Source organism: Schistocerca cancellata, chromosome 7 (genome assembly GCF_023864275.1).
Source record: "Schistocerca cancellata isolate TAMUIC-IGC-003103 chromosome 7, iqSchCanc2.1, whole genome shotgun sequence".
NCBI classification, from domain to species: domain Eukaryota; kingdom Metazoa; phylum Arthropoda; class Insecta; order Orthoptera; family Acrididae; genus Schistocerca; species Schistocerca cancellata.
The window spans coordinates 224,046,906-224,069,406 of NC_064632.1; the positions used below are offsets into that span (position 1 = coordinate 224,046,906).

At 43.7% G+C, this 22,501-nt stretch overlaps 1 protein-coding gene across 1 annotated transcript in view; it reads left to right on the forward strand.

Moving 5' to 3' along the window:
- Positions 1-426: 426 nt before the first annotated feature.
- Positions 427-22,501, forward strand: part of LOC126092707 (uncharacterized) — a 219,190-nt gene continuing 197,115 nt past the window's right edge. The window contains exon 1 of the mRNA XM_049908429.1: positions 427-524. The gene's annotated coding sequence lies outside the window, so the exon portion shown is untranslated. The remainder of the gene's footprint in view (positions 525-22,501) is intronic.

Sequence of the window (22,501 nt, forward strand, 5' to 3'; positions counted from 1 at the left end):
GACGGCAGGTCCTTCTCCCAGCGGCCGCGTCCGACCGTCACGTGTCTGGAGGTGGGCGTCAGGGGCGGGACATCGGCCCCAAAAAGAGAAACACCCGCTGTCGGAGCTAACCAAGAGGAAAAGGAAAAATTCTCCCTCCCCCACCCCTCCTCCGGCGCAGACATTGCCCGCGATTGCATCGTCGGCAAAAGGGATTAGCGAGAATAGGTGGCCAAGGCGGTTGGGGGCTTATGGGAAGTGCCAGTGTAAGGGGATCGCGGGCACACCGCGATTGGCCAGCTGACGCCAACAAACGCGGCCCCAACAATGAGGAGCGCACCAACCAGCGAGCGCGTCGCCGAGCGGTTCGGACCCCCACCCCGGGCCGCTCGCGGCGCGCCAAGAAAAGTTGGCGACGCCGGCGCGTCGGCCACCAGTGTGTGTTGCTGCGCCGCGGAGGAGCGCCGACCAGCCCAGCCCAGCCGCAGCCACAGCCACAGGACAGCCCCTGCCGCATCTCCAGAGTCACGGCCAGCCGCAGTCAGGTGGGTACCGCGTAGCGCGGCGCAGCGCCAAGGTCGGCCGGAAGCGCAGCGGTCGCTGCCCGCCATCGGCGCACCTGCGCGGCGCCGGCGCCCGTCGCTCCCTCCTCACACGCGCTTCCCTAACTCCCAGCCCGCCGCAGGGCACTGTCTTCCGTGTTCAGTTCGCCCATACTCGCCCTCCCCATCGTGTCTTTAAGGGTCCTACGCGAAATACATCACGAGGGCAAACCCGCCCCCAATACCGACGCTCTAAATTCATCCGCCGGCATTTCTCGACAGTAACACAGGCAGATTATTTTCTGTACACAGTACTGCAAAGTTTCAATGTGTTTCACGAACGGCGTTCACAGAACCACGAGAACCTATTCCTAAGACATCTGTTTCGGTCAGGTGACAGTTACTCTACGTATCCATGTCTAACATACCAAATTCCGATCGTGAAGCCAGAGACTTCAATGCTCGCATGAGAGACGAACTCTAAATCAGTGCGACGTGAGACATGAATATCTCTCGGTGTTCAGCGAATTTCGTCTATGGTAAATGTAGGCAGACTGTTCTGAGGACAAAACGTGCATTTTTTCCTTATTTCTGAAGACGATCGTTTATCCTGCTGTGAAACCTGATATACGACGTCCTTTTGTTAGTTTTCAACTCTATTACTGCTATAGATTTTTTTCTCTGTTAATGATAAAAAATATCATAACATTGCGCTTTAAAATTTTAGATTTCTCAACTGTCAGTGAATTTTGCAAAACGAAGATCTTGTAAATTAATGGGTAATTCCTTTCATTACCGAGTACAAAATGCTGAAATAATATTTTTCCGTGACACACGAAGGTTATTCACAGCTTCGTAAGTGCTCTGTCAAGTCACGCATTAACAGCCACTTAAAAAGGAAAATTCCTTGTAGGCAAATACCTAGTTGCTTGCAGCTGCAACGCAACGACCTGTCAACGTCTGCTATTGGGGGCTGACGAAAATTGTATAACGCAATAAATGTATCTGTACGTGACAGTTGCTGTAACTAAAAACAGTTCTGCATTTGACGCCAGGAACCGTCCTACAACCTGGTGTAGTGTTAAGCCATGACTTGAAGATGATAGTATAACCGAAACTGGCCGCTTGTGTGTACATATACATTACAACAGATTTTGTTGATTCCATGACGGCGCTCTTTAAAATTTTACACCCTTTCTTTCACCTACGTTCAGGTTAACTTCCTTAATATATTCTCGTCTTGACTAAAAGGCTTGTTACAATGCTAGCAATTTTCTCGTAAGCCTCTTCACAGTAGCAGGAAATAGTAATGTATTATGTGAGTTTAAAATAACATCATTCGTGCCTGGACCACAACTCCTAATAAAGCAGAGTACATGTAGAGTAACAATTTCGCGTGTACACAATTAAATACGAACTGTAATCAAAACTTAAATTTAATAAATGTGTTGTAACGTGCCGTAATAATACAGATACAGACGCTGCTCGCCAGCAGAAATACAAGGACAAACGTCAATGGGGTGAAGTAAACTTTCGTGTAACTTTCGATATGTCATTGTTACCTGAGGACGTCGAGACATGGTTCACTCGGTTCGAAGCAAAGTCTTCTTTTATTAAAGCCTCTCTAAGGGTTTCAAACAGCACACGGCTGGCCGTATCACCTTCTCGTGTACGTATGCCTGTATAGGACAAATTGTAATCGAGTTGACTTCCCCATTTGTTCGAGTTCCGAATCCCATCGGTAAGTGTTTCCATCATCGCAGCGATCAAAAACTCAATGCACTGTATCACGAGAAAGTCCTTATAGGACTTCCATTTTTAGCTATGTAATACTTCGCCAGATTTTCCAGAGTGAGTTTGAATCCCTGTTCAACCTTACAGAGAACTAAACGAAATTCACTTCCGTGAGTAGAACATACCTTTTCGGAACTTCTACACCATTTGATAAAAATCGAAAAAGTACAAAGCTTGGATGACCCATTTGTAAGTACGTCTGTATTACAAGGTACTTATTTCAATCACCCAGTCTTTGCTTTGGTCATGAAATCATTGTTTTCTACAAGTCAGCAGTAGACATCAACACGAGAAGAAAAACCACACCGAACAAAAAATGTTGAGAAAAGAAAATTTCTTCGCCGTTTTTCAGTTCTCATCATTAGGAAAACTTTGGGTAAACAAATTTACAAATGTTCTTTTTTTCTTTTTTCTCGTACACCTGTACACAAACTGTAAAAAATCCTCCACATTGCGAAGGATAAGGATTAACCTCTTTATAAGGCAGAGGTCGTAGTTACATCAAAGCATACCAAACTCACATTTGTAGCAACGTTTCACAATAAAAGATACGAACATGTGTACATAAGTACCTCTCGCATTTCGAACGTAATTACTGTTTAAGTTTTGAAACTATTCATGTTTTATACAGCATAAAAGTTTATTTAAATATTGAACAAGAATGTGTTTCAGTAACGTTAAAGTTCTTACTCATAGCTTTTTTTTCTTTTAGTTCATATATTTTATAACGTCTGCATTCTTTAGTTCACTGCAGTAGACAGTAAGTGATATTATTACCCAACCGTTTATTTATTTAAAAAATTCCAGCAACTATGTAGTTGCTAAATACTACGCAGAGTCTAAAATTTCTCCGGGTAATTATTTCTGTGCACAATGTCCTATTACAAAATGAGGATCTTAGGATGAGAAATAATCACTACGAAAGAGAAGATAATACAAAAAGAATTCTCGGGTTGCCATAAAAATCGTTACCCACACTTTCACTCATCATTACGTTATAAAATAAGCCAATTCAGAACTGATGTTCCCATGAATACAAGAAGCAATTGCACTGAAACGCAAAATAACAAGAACAACTGGTATATATTCAAACGTTCCTACATGGAAGTTAATACGAGAGTGAAAGAATCAGTTTCGCTCTTGCAGGATGATGTATAACGCTATTCCCCGACGTAACTTAGTTAGCAGTGATATTAAACTTGTGCTCTCTCCTCCTTGAAAACCACATCTCCAGTTCTACATCCGCAGGCTATAAAGTCGACTTGCTGAGAACAGGTTTAGCCGGAAATCACCGACGTTTATGCGAAAGTTAGGACGGCAGTTGGATGAAAAGTTATAAGAATGTCTGAGGCTCGCCTGAAGAAACAAATGGACGGATATCTTTCTGAGACTCTTTACTGTAATAGAGAACTGGTTGAATCGCTAATCACCAGATGCAAAACCGATATATTCGCTGTAAGATTTGACAAAATTAAGTCCCATTTTCAAGCCCACGGAGACTTTTCTCTGCATTGTTGTTTCTCTTAACTAAAGAGTTAAATGAACGTTACTTAAAAACACCTATCATGTTAGATACAGGTATAATATCACCCTAATACCACCATTCGTTGCGCGAAGTATATTGCTCCAGCACACTGAAGCGCGATGGCAAAGCCGGAGACTTTAAATGCTCGCTTGAGAGATGAACTCTGAAGCAGTGCAACTTAAGACACTATTCGGCCAATTTCGTCTATGACCAATGTAGACTGACTGCTCCGAAATAAGGCGTGGATATTTGTTTTTTCATATATCCTTACTTCTAAATATGATATGTTTATTTTGCGGGGACATCTGGAGAGATTACGTGTACATTTTGTTCTAATTTCCAACTGTATTACTGCTGTATAACTCTTTTCTCCGCAGATGACGAGGGGAATACCATAACCTTGCGCCGTAAAATTTTAGACAGCTCCAGTCACATTGAACTTCGCAAAAAGGCGGATGTAAATAAAATCAGTGGCAAATTCGCATCATGAGCAAGACTAGAAAGCTGAAATAATACATTTCTATGACACATGAAGACGATGCACAGCTGCGGCGGCGCACTGTAAAAGGGGAAATAAAATGAGAGGATTTCAGGGAGAGAACGGACGAATAATAGCCAGAGTACTTTACCCGCCATTAACAATAGGAAATTACGGACTATACACCCCCTACACACTGCTAAGTTGAGTCGAAGTGTCGCCTTAACAAGCAGGTCGAAAGCAATTGCAGTAGTGTTGACTACGCCATTACAAAGTAATGACCATGTGGTATGCCACAACATGAGACACTGGCTATGCCTTTTAGAGTTCAAATCCTGGCTCAACCATACAGATTAGCGCGTTACGTAGTTTTTCGAAATCTCTCCAGAACACGAGGTCACTGTATGGTTTTTCTTTCTGCTTGCTTAAAACGATCTACTGAAACAATTCGTACGACCGCGATATCGACGCGGCCTGTTGAACAAAAAGAGAAAAATGGTAAATCCACGTTTATAGCATTTCCCACGCTGCTTGATCTCCCAGAGCGGTAACAACGATTGGGCGCGTTCACTTCTGCCATCTCATCACTGACAATGACGTAACTGCGAGATGATCTCACGTAAAAATTGACTGTTTCCGAGGACCGTCGACACTATTTCGACTCTCATCCACAGGGAGTATCGGCCGATAAAAAATCTGACTACTTGCAGTTGCTGTACTTAACATTGCTACACTGAAGAGCCAAAGAAACATACACCTGACTAATATCGTGTAGGACCCTCACGACCACGCTGAAGTGCCGCAACACGACGTGACATGGACTCGACAAATGTGTGAAGTAGTGCTGGAGAGAACTGACACCATGAATCCTACAGGGCTCTCCATAAATACGTAGGAGTTGGAGGAGGTGGAGATCCCTCCTGTACAGCACTTTGCAAGGCATCCCAGATATGCTCAATAATGTTCACGTCTGGGGGGTTTGGCAGTCAGTGGAAGTGTTTCAAACTCATAAGTGTGTTCCTGGAACCACTCTGTAGCAGTTTTGGACGTATGGGTGTCGCATTGTCCTGCTGGAATTGCCCAAGTGCGTCGGAATGCACAATGGACATGTACGGTTGCATGTGATCAGATAGGTTGCTTACCTACGTGTAACCTGTCAAGAGTTGTATGTAGATGTTTCAGGTGTCCCTTACCCCATCCACTGCACACGCCCTACACCACTACAAAGCCTCCACCAGCTTGAACAGTCCCCTGTTGACACGCAGGGTTCATGGATTCATGAGGTTGCCTCCGTACTCGTACACGTCCATTCGCTCGATGCAATTTGAAACGAGACTTGTCCGACCAGGCAATATGTTTCTAGTCATGAACAATCCAGTGTTGGTGTTGACGGGCGAAGGCGAGGCGTAAAGCTTTTTGTCGTGCAGTCATCGAGGGTACAAGAGTGGTCCTTCGGCTCCGAAAGCCCATTTCGACGATGTTTCTGTGAATGATTCGTACGCTGACACTTGTTGATGGCCCAGCACTGAAATCTGCAGCAATTTGTGGAATATTTGCGTTTCTGTCACGTTGAACGATTCTCTTCAGTCGTCGTTGGTCCCGTTCTTGCAAGATCTTTTTCCAGCCGCAGCGATGTCGGAGATTTGATGTTTTACCGGATTCCTGATATGCATAGTGCAGACGTGGATTGGTCGTACGGGAAAATCCCCACTTCATCGCTATCTCAGAGATGCTGTGCCCCATTGATCGTGCGCCGACTGTACCACGTTCAAACTCAATTAAATCTTTATAATCTGCCATTGTAGTAGTAGTAACCGATCTAACGACTGCGCCAAACACTTCGTGCCTTACATAGGCGTTGCCGAGCGCAGCGCCGTATTCTAGCTATTTACATATCTCTGTACTTGAATACGCATGCCTATACCAGTTTGTTTGGCGCTTCAATGTATTAGCTGTTCAGTCATCTACATGTAATTTCACATCTTATGTATGTGTAACAGACGCTAAAAACGGGTGCTGATTGACAATGAAAACGATGGACGTAATTTGCTTTCGACGCAACGGATGTTGCCAGAGAAATTTTATTGACAATTAATAAGAAACTGCTTTTGCACGGCCAAGAACTCCATTGAAGTACAAATTTTAAGCTTCAAAATCAAAAATTTTTTTGTACAAAGTCACCGTTAAGGCTAACATATTCCTCCCATCTGTGACAAATTTTCATTCCATCACTGAAACATTCTTGGACTTTTCTCCACTCCTGGACTTCCACATCTGCCTGGATCTCATCGTCCGAAGTGTAATGATTACCTTTGAGGTCTTTATTGAGTAGAACAAAAGTACAAAAATCTCAAGTCGCAAGATCGGGGGAGTAACGAAGGTCCGAAATCTGTTCAAAGTTCAGGTTTCGCAGAGGCTCTTCAGTTGAGCGCGAGGTTGAGCGTTGGTCTTGCGTGATTATTGGCGCCAGGCCTCTAACACGACAAATTTGACGTCGGAGGTGTTTTAGAGTATCTATGTGTTAAAAAGAACCGTTTCCCGTCGTACGAGATAATCCGTCATATAAATTCTGTGAGTATCCGAAAACACAGTCAATTTCTTCTTCTTTTTGCGTATGGTTGCGTTTTGAATATTTTCGCCTGAGGAGAAGACTGATGTCAACATTCAGCGCTCTGTCTTCGAGAGGAAGTCGCCTCCTCCGCCACGCAGTATTCCAATCGACGCTGTTTGCTCCCTTCTCTGAGGCGGCGTGGTAGCCCGTTCAAAAATGGTTCAAATGGCACTGAGCACTATGGGACTTAACATCTGTGGTCATCAGTCCCCTAGAACTTAGAACTACTTAAACCTAACTAACCTAAGGACCTCACACACATCCATGCCCGAGGCAGGACTCGAACCTGCGACCGTAGAGGTCGCGCGGTTCCAGACTGAAGCGCCTAGAACCGGTCAGCCACTTCCGCCGGCGTGGTAGCCCGTCCAGCACAGATTTTTCGCTATCCTAATTGTTCAGTAATGAAGCCAACAAATTCCTTGGATATTCCAATATGGTTTGCGGTACGCTTTTGACTGATTCGCCCGTCATTTTGTATCAAATCGTCGACGAGTTTGCGATGTTTACAGTCTGTGGCAGAGATCAGACGTCCCCTGCGTGTTTCATCAATAGTTATAGCTATTCCAGACTCGCAACCACGAAATTTTACTACCCATCCATTTACAGTAGACTTATCAACAGCATGGTTACCGTACAAAGCCTTTAAACGACGATGAATCTCACTAGGAGTCACATTTTCGCCTATTATAAATTCGGTAACAGTCCGCTGTATAACTCGCGTTGATATAGCGCTACTTGGCTCCATACCTCCACTACGCAAAATACACCGGACGAACGCGACGCACTCAGACTGGTCATGCTTACAGAGGGGAAGTTAGCTACCACACTCTAGTTGGCGCGTTTCTCAAGCTCCTTTACGTGGCGTTCTACAACCATGCGTGCATTACTTTTCATCCTACTCTCGTAATAATTGTAAGTTTATATTCGTTAAACATTCTGTTCGTAATTTACTAATACAATTCCGGCAAATCTACATCGGTATAGCAGTCTAGTAAGAATCAATCAATGAAATGTCCGAATCACAGCCCATTTTCTAAATCACATAAATGTGAGATACCTGTAGAACGTCGGCTGTTATCAGTGAAATTGATTGCTTTTCTTTTTTAGCAAGTCATATGTTGATTAAAAGGCTGCTTGAAAAGTTTTTCGATTTGAAGAGGGAACTAGAAAATGCAAGGCTCGTTACAAAACCGGGGAGTGAGAGCTTAAATGGCTCTGGTCTGAGGTAAGGCGTCACTCGAATAGGCGCAAAATCACCCCACCTAATAGTTCGTACTTCGAAGATAATAAATAAACGACGTTTACACTGCTCAACGACAACATCACCATACATAATCAACAGAGCGTTGATCGAGCCCTTGTGCATACTCGTTCTTCGTGGCATGCTTCCTAGAACACTTTCACGCACTGTCAAAAGCAACTGACATCAACTGCCCACGCTCAGGTCGTGCAGTTTCGTATGTTACTAAAAAGGGAACCACCCCATCGCACCCCCCTCAGATTTAGTTATAAGTTGGCACAGCGGATAGGCCTTGAAAAACTGAACACAGATCAATCGAGAAAACAGGAAGAAGTTGTGTGGAACTATGAAAAAATAAGCAAAATATACAAACTGAGTAGTCCATGCGCAACCTAGGCAACATCAAGGATACTTTGAGCCCAGGAGCGCCGTGGTCCCGTGGTTAGCGTGAGCAGCTGCGCAACAAAAAGTCCATGGTTCAAGTCTTCCCTCGAGTGAAGATTTTAATTTTTTATTTTCAGACAATTATTATCTGTCCGATCGTCCGTCAGATGCGAGGTAACTGCGCCGTAGTGTGGCAACGCTACACCCAAATGGAAAAATTTGAAAACGTTAGAAACATACGTTTTGACAGAGCACAGGGAAAACTGCGCGACTCTGCAACTGTTGCATTCATTTGTTGCAGTTTATGTGACAAACTCTTATGTTTTCATCACTTTTTTTTTGAGTGATTATTACATCCACAAGAAAACCTAAATTAGGCAAGGCAGAAGAATCTTTTTACCCATTCGCCAAGTGTACAAGTTAGGTGGGTCGACAACATATTCCTGTCATGTGACGCACATGCCGTCACCAGTGTCGTATAGAATATATCAGACGTGTTTTCCTGTGGAGGAATTGGTTGACCTATGGCTTTGCGATGAAACGTTTTCGGTTCCCATTGGAGAGGCACGTCCTTTCGTCTACTAATCGCACGGTTTTGCGGTGCGGTCGCAAAACACAGACACTAAACTTATTACAGTGAACAGACACGTCAATGAACGAATGGACAGATCATAACTTTGCGAAAATAAAAGACTAAACTTTTCACTCGAGGGAAGACTTGAACCAAGGACCTTTCGTCCCGCAGCTGCTCACGCTAACCACGGGACCACGGCGCTCCTGAGCTCATATTAACCTTGATGTTGCCTATCCTACGAATGGACTACTCAATTTGTATATTTTGCTTATTTTTTCGTAGTTCCACACAACTTATTCCTGTTTTCTCGATTGATCTGTGTTCAGTTTTTCAAGACCTACCCACTGTGCCAACTTATAACTAAATCTGAAGGGGGTGCGATGGGAAGGTCCCCTTGTGAGAGGTTATATCCGAGCACTGAACCGAAACAACGGAGTTCTGTAGATTACTAAGAGATGATCTCACAGCTGTGTTGGATGTCTTGGGATATAGCTAACCACTGTCGCACGATTTTGGCTTTGCAGCATGAGTAACTATCCTGATGTAACATGCGTTTCCGATGGGGAAGAAATCAGATCGTATCTGGGCAAATGTTACTGACCATAATATTATAGGGCTAAGAATGGCACCGGTCAGGTCGCCTGTAAGAAACCCACTGTGAAACTATGTCCGATAGACTTTAGGTTTATCCAAAGTTCTGCACCTTCGAGAACTATTCAGCAGCTAGCCGCCTGTTCTAATTTGAAGCATAGACCTCAGGGTCTTATTATCATGCATACCAACGTCTCCAAATAGTTAGAAAAAGCGGGACACGTGGCACATATGGATTCCAATACGAAATAATGACGATGTGTAATCGGTTTCGTCATCCAAATGTTGACGTATCTACGCAAGGTATCAAGGATCTCACCGAATAATTGAGGAGCTGACTATTCATCTTCTGTCACTGTGTGGCTTTCCGGTTAAAACTGCGTACATGCATGGGTGATACTGCGCCACAGTTGAAATGTCTCTCATTTTCCTTTTTGCTTCTCGTAGTTGACACTGATCATTTTGCGAACCAAAATAACAGAAAATCTATAGTTATTCAGGGTCTGTCAGGAGAAATGGTCAGTATTCAAGGATATGACAGGAACGATCATTCGAAGCGAAATGGACTCTAAAATGCATAACGTAAGAGCTACGAGCACTTGTTCTGTAGAGGAGGTGTATTTCACAGTAGCGATTATTCTTAAGTTATGCAATTTACAGCCCATGTTTACTAGTCTTCCTTCCTTCGAATGATCGTTCCCGTCATATCCCTGGATACTGACCGTTCCTCCTGGGACACCATGTATAGCCTGACAGAGATATCAACTAAATTTTTGTGGTGTTCCTTTAAACATTTCAAAGAACTTATCTTCGAAACCAAGAATGATACCACATGATGTTTAAATTGTTACAATGCTTACAAATTGAATGTTTCAACCATTAATTCATGCGCATTAAAAGTATTACATATATAAAGACATTTATTATACATTAAATATTTAATTTTCATTAAAAAAACCACTGTATATGTGACGACTCTGTGTTGAACGAAACTGACGAAAAAATGCTGTTATTTTCCTTAGCAAACATTAAGAAATGAAAAATTAGGAAAAAAATACGATAATAGCAATTATTATTCGTTTGTTCGCTGATGATGCTGCTGTCTACAGTGAGGTATTGTCGCAGGACGATTGCAAAGAAATACGGAAAGACTTGTAAAAAATTTCCACTTGGCATACTAAAGAGAACTGAAATTCATTAAATGTGGATAAATGCAATATTACGCCTTTACAAAACAGAAAGAAACCGATAGCATCCGACTTAAAGATTAGAAATCTGTAATATGTCTCACCATTTAAACATTTAGGAGTTAATAATAAGAAGGTATACTAAATGGGAAGAACACACAAAATCAGTATTATGGAGGACTACGACTTGATGGAACAGTTCCGTGTAAGTCCAGTGCGCACGTAAAATAAATCTCATACCACACGACAGGGCAACCAATTGTACTGTTCCAGTGTTTGGCGTCCCCCTCAAGGAACCGTGACTACATACATCGAATGAATTCGGAGACGAAATGCTGAGATTTTAACAGTTCTGTACAGTCCACGCGAAAGTGTAACATGCTCGTGGACCTTAAATGGCTATATCTGGAAGGATGGCGACGCAGTACATGCAAAACCCCGATAGGTCCACTTCGAGAACCAGTATTCGACGTAGACTGTGCTGACACCAGCGTATGTGTCGCGTATGAACTATGAGAATAAGGACGAGAGATTAAGCTGCGTTCAGAGGCGATTGCTTTCCTCTCGCTCAATTGTCCTTTTTTTAGAATCAGTCGTCTCCTGGCTGCTATGATGCAGCCCGCCACGAATTCCTCTCCTGTGCCAACCTCTCCAAGTACCACATGCAACCTACGCCCTCAATTATTTGCTGGATGCATTCCAATCTCTGTTTTCCTCTATAGATTTTACCTTGTACGGCTCCATCACTACCACCGAGGTTATTCCATGATGTCTTAACAGACTATCATACTGTCCCCTCTTCTTGTCAGTGTTTCCTGTATGTTCCTTTCCTCTCCGATACTGCATAACCTCCTCATTCCTTACCTTATCAGTCTAATTAATTTTCAACATTCTTCTGTAGCACCACATGTTAAATGCTTCGAGTACCTCCTTGTCCGATTTTCCCTCAGTCCATGTTTCACTACTATACAATGCTGTGCTCCAAATGTACATTCTCAGAAACTTCTTCAAATTAACATCTATGTTTGATACTATTAGACTTCCCTTGGCCAGGAATACGCGAAAGGAACAAGGCAGAAAATAGCTATACTGGTGCCAAGTACCCACGCCACGCACTATACGTTGGGATTCTTAAAAATTACACTATACTTCTTACTAAGACCTCAAGAATCATTACATCTTCTTTGAAACCCTATTAGTCTGAGAAAAGCAGGCTACCACCATTTGGTCAGACCCCCTTGTACATCCAATCCCCTTGCTTACACACACGCAGAATCGGTTCGCCTGACGGAAGCCCGAGTGAACATACGTCATCCGTTACCAACAGGAAGAGCGCCATTGACGTTCAGTAGGGCGCGTGCCGAATCTCCAGAAACAGAGCTGGTTACGAGTGGACTGCCTGTCTGTCTCCCCGATGGGACGCGACACGCGGGCCACGGTGGCCCCGTTCTCACGACTGTTTCCTGCGCCCGCCAGCCCCAAGTGGAGCGGACGGCGCTGTCTTAGGCCCCGGAAGACGCAGCCGGTAATCCCGCTGCGGCTACTCCAGTCATCGGGGGCGGTTGCGCAGTGGCCGGCTATTTAGCCACGGGAGCTCACATGACGCACCAAAAAGAGCATTCGTTCGTACGCAGACGAGTTAGTTCAGCCTCTACTATGCGTTACGAGACCTTCATATCGTTACAGAAATTTTGATAACTTGTCACTGATAGAGAGAGAGAGAGAGAGAGAGAGAGAGAGAGAGAACGACATGTGGCAACAAAAACCCTTATGCTGCTGTATCTCTGCTACTATTAACACAATGACACTGCCCAAGAATAATGTTCAAGTCTAAAAGAGGGGACAAAACAATGACGTACGTGTAGTTGAATGGTGGGCCCGAACCAGAACGAGAAGTCACGGGACGGTAATACCTCTTTCGTGTACAAAACCCGTTATGTGGAACTGCGGATTAAGCTGCATTTCGAAATCTAGCATATTAATTGTTTTCTGACTATAATTAACTCAATGCTATAAAATTTAGCCCAGGCCGGTAAAACTTTAAATTTGCTCCATCTATTTAAGCTATTTGGTGGAGTTTGGGCTACAAATTATGCAAAAACTATAAATGTTTTAATCATTTCGGTATACATTTCCACTTATCAAAAAAGCTGACTATTTCTTTTTAGAACGGAAATACAGTAACACATTCTTTTTCTCAAATATCTATCGTACTATTACAAAACCAAATATGTATTACACTACGAAAGCAATAACCGTCGTAACCCAAAATTTAAAACTACGTAATTCAATACTTCATTGTCTATGATCTGGTATTATAACATCAACAAATTTGAAATATTATGAAAATAATGAAACATCGCCATAGACAATGTAAAGAACAAGTAGATCGAGCGCTACACATGAGAATAGCTAAAACTATAAGTCAATTATGTATAAAAAGGAAAACAAACTTTGGGAAGACCTAAGAAAATGTGACGGGACCAATTCAGAACAGGCCAAAAGGCCAAAGACCTAACGTACATGATGAATAATAGCAACATGAAAAAAAGAAACTAATTTCTATATTCGGCAGTGTGAGTCGACAAACGTGCCCAAAAGAACGATTGGAAATACTTTGTTGTATTATTATGATACACCTCACGAATGGTCATTCATGTGTAGAATTTGTCTTCCGACTATCTTGTAAAATGGGCGCCGAACAACTAATCCGAACTGCGGCGTATGTGAAATCTTGAACATAAGTCCTCTCGTGTAACATTTTGTGGACTACGAGCTATAAGCCAGATACTCCCATTTTGCAAGAGCGCATCGAATGCCAAAATGAACTGCAACGGCGGCTGAAACGCAACGAAACTGTTCATTAAATAATCTCCAAACGTGTGTTAGTAATGACAGTTCTCAGATGCAAGGACGCAACGAGGCTACATTGGTTATCACTTGTGAGTTTGATTGACGTTCTCACTTCAGTGAGGACAAGTTCTTGGACAGGTAATTAAATGAAGTTTCACGGGAAGCAATGTATTATGGTGTTCATTATTCTCAACACTTCGAACACGGAAAAAGCGTGCAAAAGCGCGCGCGCGCTCGCTCTCTCTCTCTCTCTCTCTCTCTCTCTCTCTCTCTCTCTCTCTCACACACACACACACACACACACACACACACAAACACACACACCAGAACGGGGTAAGATGGCGAGAGACTGATACAATTTGTATGGTATTTTGTCGTTGGAGAACTTGCACTCGTAACACGGAAGGAGCTTCCATAGGATAAATAATCATCAACGCACGTATTTTAAAATTTATCTTGCGCCGGCTACGTAGCTATGTGTATCATCATGTGAGAAGCACCTATAATAGCCCATCCAAACACGCAACTTCATATTGTCTTGGATATCGAAGTCAATAGTATAACATAGAAAACGAGCCTACGCGCAGCAATTAGCAATTAAGCAAAGCTATTTGACACCTTAAAAAGTGTAAGAAGCGAGAGTACATTAAGTGCAAAGAAACGATTCATGTCATATACAGACAGGGTGTCCCAGCTATCTTGTCCACCCAAAATATCTCTGGAACAATAACAGCTATTTGAAAACGACTTTTACTGGTATCAATGTAGGGCTGGGGCCCATGAATGTACATATTTGGAAACATTCTAAAACGAAAGCATATGTGTTTTTAACACAAACTTATGTTTTTTTTTAAATGGACCTCCTATATTTTTTCTTCCGCAATCCATAGCATGACAAAGCACATACACAATGGCGTTGATTGCATCGCAATATTCCCATTACATCCCGAGATATTAAGACGCGAAGTTGACGCTTGAAACACTCGACATGCGCTGCTAGCGCACGTCCTGAGGCTCCGGCGTGAACCCCATGCTGCCCGTAATCGCAGCAGACCGTATTATTCGTTTCGGACCTCTTAATAAGTATGGAGGTGTGATTACACATATCAATCACATCGCGATTACGAGCAGCATGGGGTTCACGCCGGAGCCTCAGGACGTGTGCTAGCAGCGCATGTCGGGTGTTTCAAGCCTCAACTTCAATATCTCGGGATGTAATGGGAATATAGCGATGCAATCAACGCCATTGTGTATGTGCTTTGTCATGCTATGGATTGCTGAAGAAAAAATATAGGAGGTCCATTTAAAAAAACATAAGTTTGTGTTAAAAAACACATATGCTTTCGTTTTAGAATGTTTCCAAATATGTTCATTCATGGGCCCCAGCCCTACATTGATACCGGTGAAAGTCGTTTTCCAATAGATGTTATTGTTCCAGAGATATTTTGGGTGGACAAGATAGCTGGGACACCCTGTGTAATGGCCACGACCTATGACAACCATGAGAAAAAAAAACCGTTAGGAACCAGCGGAAAACAAGAATACGAAATCAGGTTTTTAACATTTCGCAAGATAAAATACGTATATTTTACTTCAGATGACTTCCCGGTGCATTGCCCTTATCTCCTGGTACTCCTTATATACGACAGGGTAATTATTTAGTCCATAAAAGAAGCCTTCATGATGAGTACGACTGAGAATTAAATACAAATGAAACAGGTTTCTGCGTCAGTCACTCACTTATTGCTCTACTACACGTTTCGATGGTTCACACCATCATCTTCAGGTGAAGAATTGCGTGGTTACAGTCTTGGTGCTATTGTTACTGCAGAGCACAGAAGCATTTTCACAGCAGCAAGGCGATTGCAACGTAACCTGTTTTGCACTCTGCCTGCTGCTGTGGACAGGCGCCTATGCTCTGCATTATCACTGCGAATGCAATTTCGCAACTTCACACCTGAAGATGGTGTTATTACAAGGTGGCTGTCTTCTCCCATAAGCTGTACTACTGTCCTGTCTGGCCTGTTACGATATTCCCACGCCAAATTATAAGATATCCTTTAATTAATGATCAGTTTAAAACTGTCTGTGATTACTCCCTGACCTTGTATCACCGACCGTTACCTATAGTTATCACTGTTTTTGCTTCATTAGTTAAATTTCTTTCTTATCGTTAGGACGGACTGACAGGAATATGATTCATGAAAGGTCCCGTTTGATAATTTTGAAGCATGGTTAACGTAAAAAGAATGGCTATTTACTGTCGGACGATAGACTGCCCTAAACTCATCACAGGCAACAGTCGCTACACTCATCAGTATATTATGTGCCACGATTACTGAGCGAACTCTGACACAAATCTCACACACAAACATTATACGTACGGACTTCATAAAGCCAATGTTGAGATTTGAACGCGGGTCTCCTGCTTACTAGGCAGATGTGCTATCTACTACTCCACCCGGCATTGTGGCTAAACAGTCGCATGGAATACTCTAATCCAATGCCCTCCCTAACACAAACTTCAATTCACACCTGACCTATTGATTTTTCTGATTCTTAAACCATCAGTATTGCCAAGGCTCCCCGATATTGGAATAGCATCTCAGCTCTGTATGTAATGAAGGAATCCTGCCTGTACCTCAGGCGTAGGTGACATACTGGTCCGATGTAATTACGTTTTCCTGGAGACGTACTGAGTATCAACCGGTGAAGAAGGGGGAAATGAAGGGAAGCTGAGGTGTGAATTAAAGAGTAATTTGTACAGTGGTCTTAGTCACAATGTCAGGGGTGTGTAGTGGATAGCAAATCTGCCTAGTGTTATTTAAGATCAAATATGACACGTTAACGCTACAGTTCCGGAACGGTGGCCTCAACCTCACAAACGTGCGAAACAAAGCTTTGGCGCTTTACATGCGAGCGATGATACGAAACTGGCAACAACGAAAGCATACCATAACGTCAGCTCTGATAGAAGTACTTGTTCCGCCTTCGTACGAACCCCCGATAGCGGTGGGCAACATTTCGCCTTCTCTTGCACACATTGCCTCATTTCTTGTTGATTATAGTTATGTTCGTCTGAACGTACCTTCGACGAGAATACCCACGACTCGGGAGATCTATAGGTGCTTGATGGATCACCATGGCCGCAACATAATGGAATTCAAATACCCGTCGAGAACGTGGAACCACATTTGGTGTGCAGTGCATACTCCATTACTGTCAACAGCAGCGAGATCGACGTGGTATATTCTTATAAACTGTAAACTTGTGACCAGGAGTCGATTACATACAATTCATATGGTCGATTCTCCTCTTTGCACAAACTGTGGACTGTTAGCAACGGAAGAACATGGTTTAGTGTGTGGCGCAGCGAGGGACGTCTGGATGCTGACGCGTCGAATACTGGCCTTCCTTCGGCGCACTAACTACACAGAAATCACATCGGATGTACTTTTTCTACCGGACAAGACCTTTTTTCCCAAACAAAAGACGTATACAGTCAACTGGATCGCTGGACATGCGACGAAATATTTGTATTCGTACGAACTTAAGTCCGTGATGGATTATTGGATGTATTTACAAGAACAACACGAGCTCATACGGAGTCATACGAAATATAAGACTTACTTCTCCAATTTTTTAGGAAGTGTTTTTCACAATCCGCCCGACAGCTGGGGTGTCCCAGAAATGAGAAGACTCCTGCAGCAGAACGACTAGAGACAGTACTGCGCGGTTCAATTATATTGGCATATAGCACACTGAGAAGAAAATTGGCCCCTACCTGCTGGCGCCAGTTATGACTGGATTATATTAACGTGAAAAAAAAAACACAACGATGGTAAACACGGACACCGCCTCAGATAATGGTCCTTCGAATGGTTGACGCAGGAGAAATACATGCCGCCCACAATGGCAGAAATGGTCAAGACTATATGGCATTCTGCCAGATTTATGATGCGACACCGCGTGCTGCAGGGATTGTGATCCAGATGATAACTTCATTTTCACTCCCGCCCGTCATTGGATTGTCATTTACTTTATTCATGTTAAAAAAAAAAAGAGGGCGGCCTTTACGTTGATTGTATGATTTCCAAATTGTTTTTGCTGTCTAGATACTTTTCTTATCCCTAGGACAGCACAATTGTACGAATAAAGATTGTTTGTTTACCCTGCCATAAAAAAGTAAGCATGAGACCTAGGTTCAAGTCCCGGCCTTGACACAAATTTTAATTCATTATTTCAGCTTCTATTCTTATGGAAGATAAATTTTAGACTCAATATGTCTCCAGGAAAATTTAGCTACATCTGATGGAGAGCATGTATGGAAGCTAAATGTATATAAAGCATGTCTCATGTGAGGAAGCAGTTTCTCACAGTGGGAATCATCGAAACACGTGGTGGTACAAGTGTCTGATGCAGAAAAGCGAGTACAAGTGCCTGATGCAGGAAAGCGATAGTGTGTTTTCAAGTAGGAAGAAGAAGATGGGGGCGGGAGAGGAGGAAGAAGATTATACGGTTTCGTAATTTGAGTAATACTCGTAAATATTGGACTAAGCCTTACGTTAAGCGAGTATTCGCTTAGTTGGAAGTTTGTCACCTGACGAGTACACGAATCCGGCGTTTCCGGCCTCTCGGCTGTTGGAACGCCGCGGCGCTCCCAGCAGAGCTGGGCCCGCCGCGCCGGCCGCTCCCAGCGCCGCTTGGGCCGTAATTAACGCGACGGCGCAGGCCGCTCGTTGCGCCATTATGATAATGCCGGCTAATAGCGAGCCCCGCTGATAATGGCCGTGGGCCGCGCTGTTATCCGATTAACTCGCCAAAGGCGGGCCACGCCGCGCTAGTCTAGGCACACGGCGAAGTTCGCCGCTTCCGCTACGCAAACCAGTCGGCTGCATGCGCGGGATAGGAACGCTTGCGGACCATTACCACGCAGCCGCTCAGGACACTGGCAACTCTTACATCCTTATACACTGCCTGGTAAAAAACTGGAGCGCGCAAAAGGAAGGAGGAAACGAATCAAACTTCAGGGATTGAACGGGTGTATGATGCTATTTCGGCGATTACAAAACACAGTCATATTTGCAGAGAACTTGGCAGTACGAATAAACTTACGAGTACAACGTTGCACCCCTTCTCGTCTTGGTGCGTGCACCGATTCGGTCGGGAAGGGTTCATAAAGCCGTTGCGACCTCTCCTGAGGGTAAGCTGGCTCACAGCTGTCGCAACTGGTCCTCGACATGTGGATACTGGCACTGGGACGACTTGACGTCCAAGATGGTCCCACCCATTTTCCATCGGGAGTAGATCCGCTGATTTTGTTGGCCACCTGAGAACCTCAATATCACCTAGACAGTATATAGGGGCACATGTCACTTGTAAACGAGCATCATCCTGTTGAGATACGGTACAACGATACTGTCGCATAAGAGGTAACACATGAGGACGCAGGATGTCCGTGATGATCGTTGTGCCAGCATAGTTTCCTCAAACACTACCAGCCGTGACCTGCAGTCACACCTGATGACTCCGCACACCATGACGCCGGCAACACCAAAATGCCTCTCCAAAACATTGGAAGAGTTTGACCTCTCCCCACGTCGCCGCCGACGATGGTCGTACGGGATAGTCCAGAGCCGAGATTCACCGCAGAACACAATATGAAACCATTCATCAGCAGTCCGTGCACCACTCCAAACGCAGCCGTTTTTGATATGCTGTTACCGGCGGCCTACGCTTAGGACGGTAGTTCCCTAGCCCAGCTGCTGCTAGTCTCTGACCAATGGTGTAGCATGAGGTAAAATGGTACAGGGAGTCCATTACTTGTTCTCGGATAGCAGCGGCAGATGTGAAGAGGTTACGAAATGCATGGCGCGCAATACGGAGATCTTGTGGTGGTCGGTGGTAATCAGATGTGGTCGATGCGACCCTCGACGAAGAGTATGCCTGCCGTCACGCTCCCACGCATTTCAAGATCCGAATGCCCTAAAAATTTGGATACTGCATGATTTGACCAGCTGACCTTTTAGAGACACACAATTTGGTCCCCTTTCAAACTTTGTCAGATGTTGCCATCGCTGCACGCGGCATCTCCGTGTCCTTGACAATGATCACGCAATATCTTAAGCTGTTCACACCTCTCACGTAACGTAACCAGACCTGGCAGCAACACTAAATACGAACACCGCTGATGCACTCTGAGGCACTTTGTCACAGAGAACTGCAGCTGTTAATCACTTAACACACCCGTCAATGGTATGTACGCGTAGTAAGCGACAATGACATCAGACACGTCTTCAGGTTCTTAACATTTTTAGGCAGTATATAATTCTGCATCACTTATGTGTGCCCGTGCTACAAGACGACTAACATCCACGTGGAAAGCCACTGTTTTCGAGATTTAAGAGGCCCTGACCCTTCTGTTTTTCTGCAAAATATTTCGACGACTGATCTAGAAGTGTTGACCAGTGATACAAGCGAAAGTCACACACATCAAACTCCATGCCAGACGAAAATAGTGTACCCGACTGCGAATCGAACTTGGGACCTTCGCCTTTTGCGGGCAACGTTGTTACCGACTGGGCTACCCAGCCAGGCTCGACTGACGACCCGCCGTCATAACTTCTACTATGCCAATATTTCTCTCCTACCTCCAAACTTTACAGAAGGTCACCTGTCTACCATGGTCGACCTGGCACAAAGTTTAAATCTGCCCATGAGTTTCAGAACAGCATACACTCCGCTTTAATGTAAAAGATTCGTTTTCTCAGTCATGAACTCCTGAAATTTTGTCCATATTTTGATTTCGTGTTCAGGCGCTACATCAAAGGACTGGTTCACACTAATTTAGTTCTGTAATAAGTGATTTATACTGAAACGAGTTTGGACAAAATTGTTTCGTCGAGGAGTTAAGTAGAAAGTGATCAGTAGATACTTCAAGTAATGACCCCTACCTACAGTTAAAAAAAGAAAAAGACGTTAAGCTGTCATCAAAACGAAAATTGGTTTGGACACTAAAGTGCTTTACTAGGCATGGTAATGTTGGAGGTGGTATGCCAATGTCTCCCTCCGACTTTTTGAGCTGATACCCAACCAGTTATAGGGGGGGATCTGCGGTTTTCAATGTAGTCTCTGAACCATGGTGCAAGTCGACTGTTTCCACGTTACCAAACATTGGCGAGATGAAGGAAATGATAGTTGATAGACAAAAATGCCTGGACTGGCCGACTATGGAACCCAAGACTTTCCCATCGTAGTGTGGTACTTTCAACTTAAATTGATAAAAACGCTTCAAAAAGCGTCAGGAAGACCACGGGCGTTCGGTTTAGGGTATAAGGCAACAGCGCTCGGTGCTTCCTACTCTCGATATGCGTCACACCGTTCAGTCACCGTTGGAACGTGGCATCCATACCAAGTCACCGCGAGCAGTCCCACATATCTCACTGACTTACGGCTCAGCTCCCATCGGAAGGCACCCCACTTCACAAGAGAATGCAGCCGCTAGTCAACATTCCACCGCTGTGTACAATGCGTCTGAATTAAAAAAGTAATGCCATTAGAGATAATTCAGTTCAAGACTACTTACCCACACTGCCAGTAGAATGCACCCAACATGTATCAAGATACGTACCTGAAAAAAAAAGAATGAGATACGTTCATAACAAACAAAGGGAATTAAAGCAAGTAAAGTATGTCATAATTCTCTTTACGAGTTTAGTTTCTCAGCCAATCCGACTAATCCCTAATATCAAATATAGACTCCACTGATGTCGAAATACTCCGCTCTTTAAAGATACCCGTTCCCTGTTTCGTCCAATGGAAATATGTCGTGAGTCAGACAAAAACAAACAATACCAAATACACGACCAACTGTTGGAAGAAGTAACCTGGTAGAGAGCGCTAATATCCGCGAATTACTTCAGCAGAATTCAATGGGATGAATCTTTCATTTTCAAGGTAACCTCGGCCAGCTTATTTTATGACTTCCCCCGTGGAGGTAATGAACTTCCACACACTTTCCGTACATGTCGTTGGGCGGTTGAAATCTCAGAACAAAGAAGTGCTATGTCTAATGTCGGTTAGCGGTTCATCCGAGAAGTGCGTCGATCATAAATTACTCTACACTTTATTGAACCATACTGTGTATTTGCGAGATAATGTCGATCATTGTGTTCACACGAATAGCCTTTTGTCCGTGTAAGCATGGTTGTGGTATGCATTGCTTGATGTACCGTTTTAACATCCCTGAGAGCAATTTATTTATTCACATGTAGGCCATTTATTATGTGGCTGGGCGTTCTATCATCAGTCTGGTTCCTCCTGGAAAAGTGCGGCCGTGAGATATTCTAGCATGTTTTTAGTAAATTTCTTTAGCTCTATTAATTTCCTCGTTTCTTATCACATTTCGTTTTTAGTGGTGCATAACCAGGTTTCCTTGGTATACGAATCGTCCTCCTACTATTAGAACCCGTAGAGCACTACAGCCTCAACGGTACTGTTTCGCTTTTTCAGTGTATCTGGTAATCATTAAATTATTTTCGTTGTTTCTAGACTGACTATTGTGACTTCCAGAGATCTTCATTTGAAATTTCCTCGGGCCATGTCACATTAACGATCTATATTAGAGAACGGTTTCTAAGTGTATGGGGTTGCAGGGCGATATGTCTGACCAATCCCATGTTTCGCACAAATAGAGGATATATTTATTTTTACTTCTGGCTATTTTACCGACAAAGATTCCACA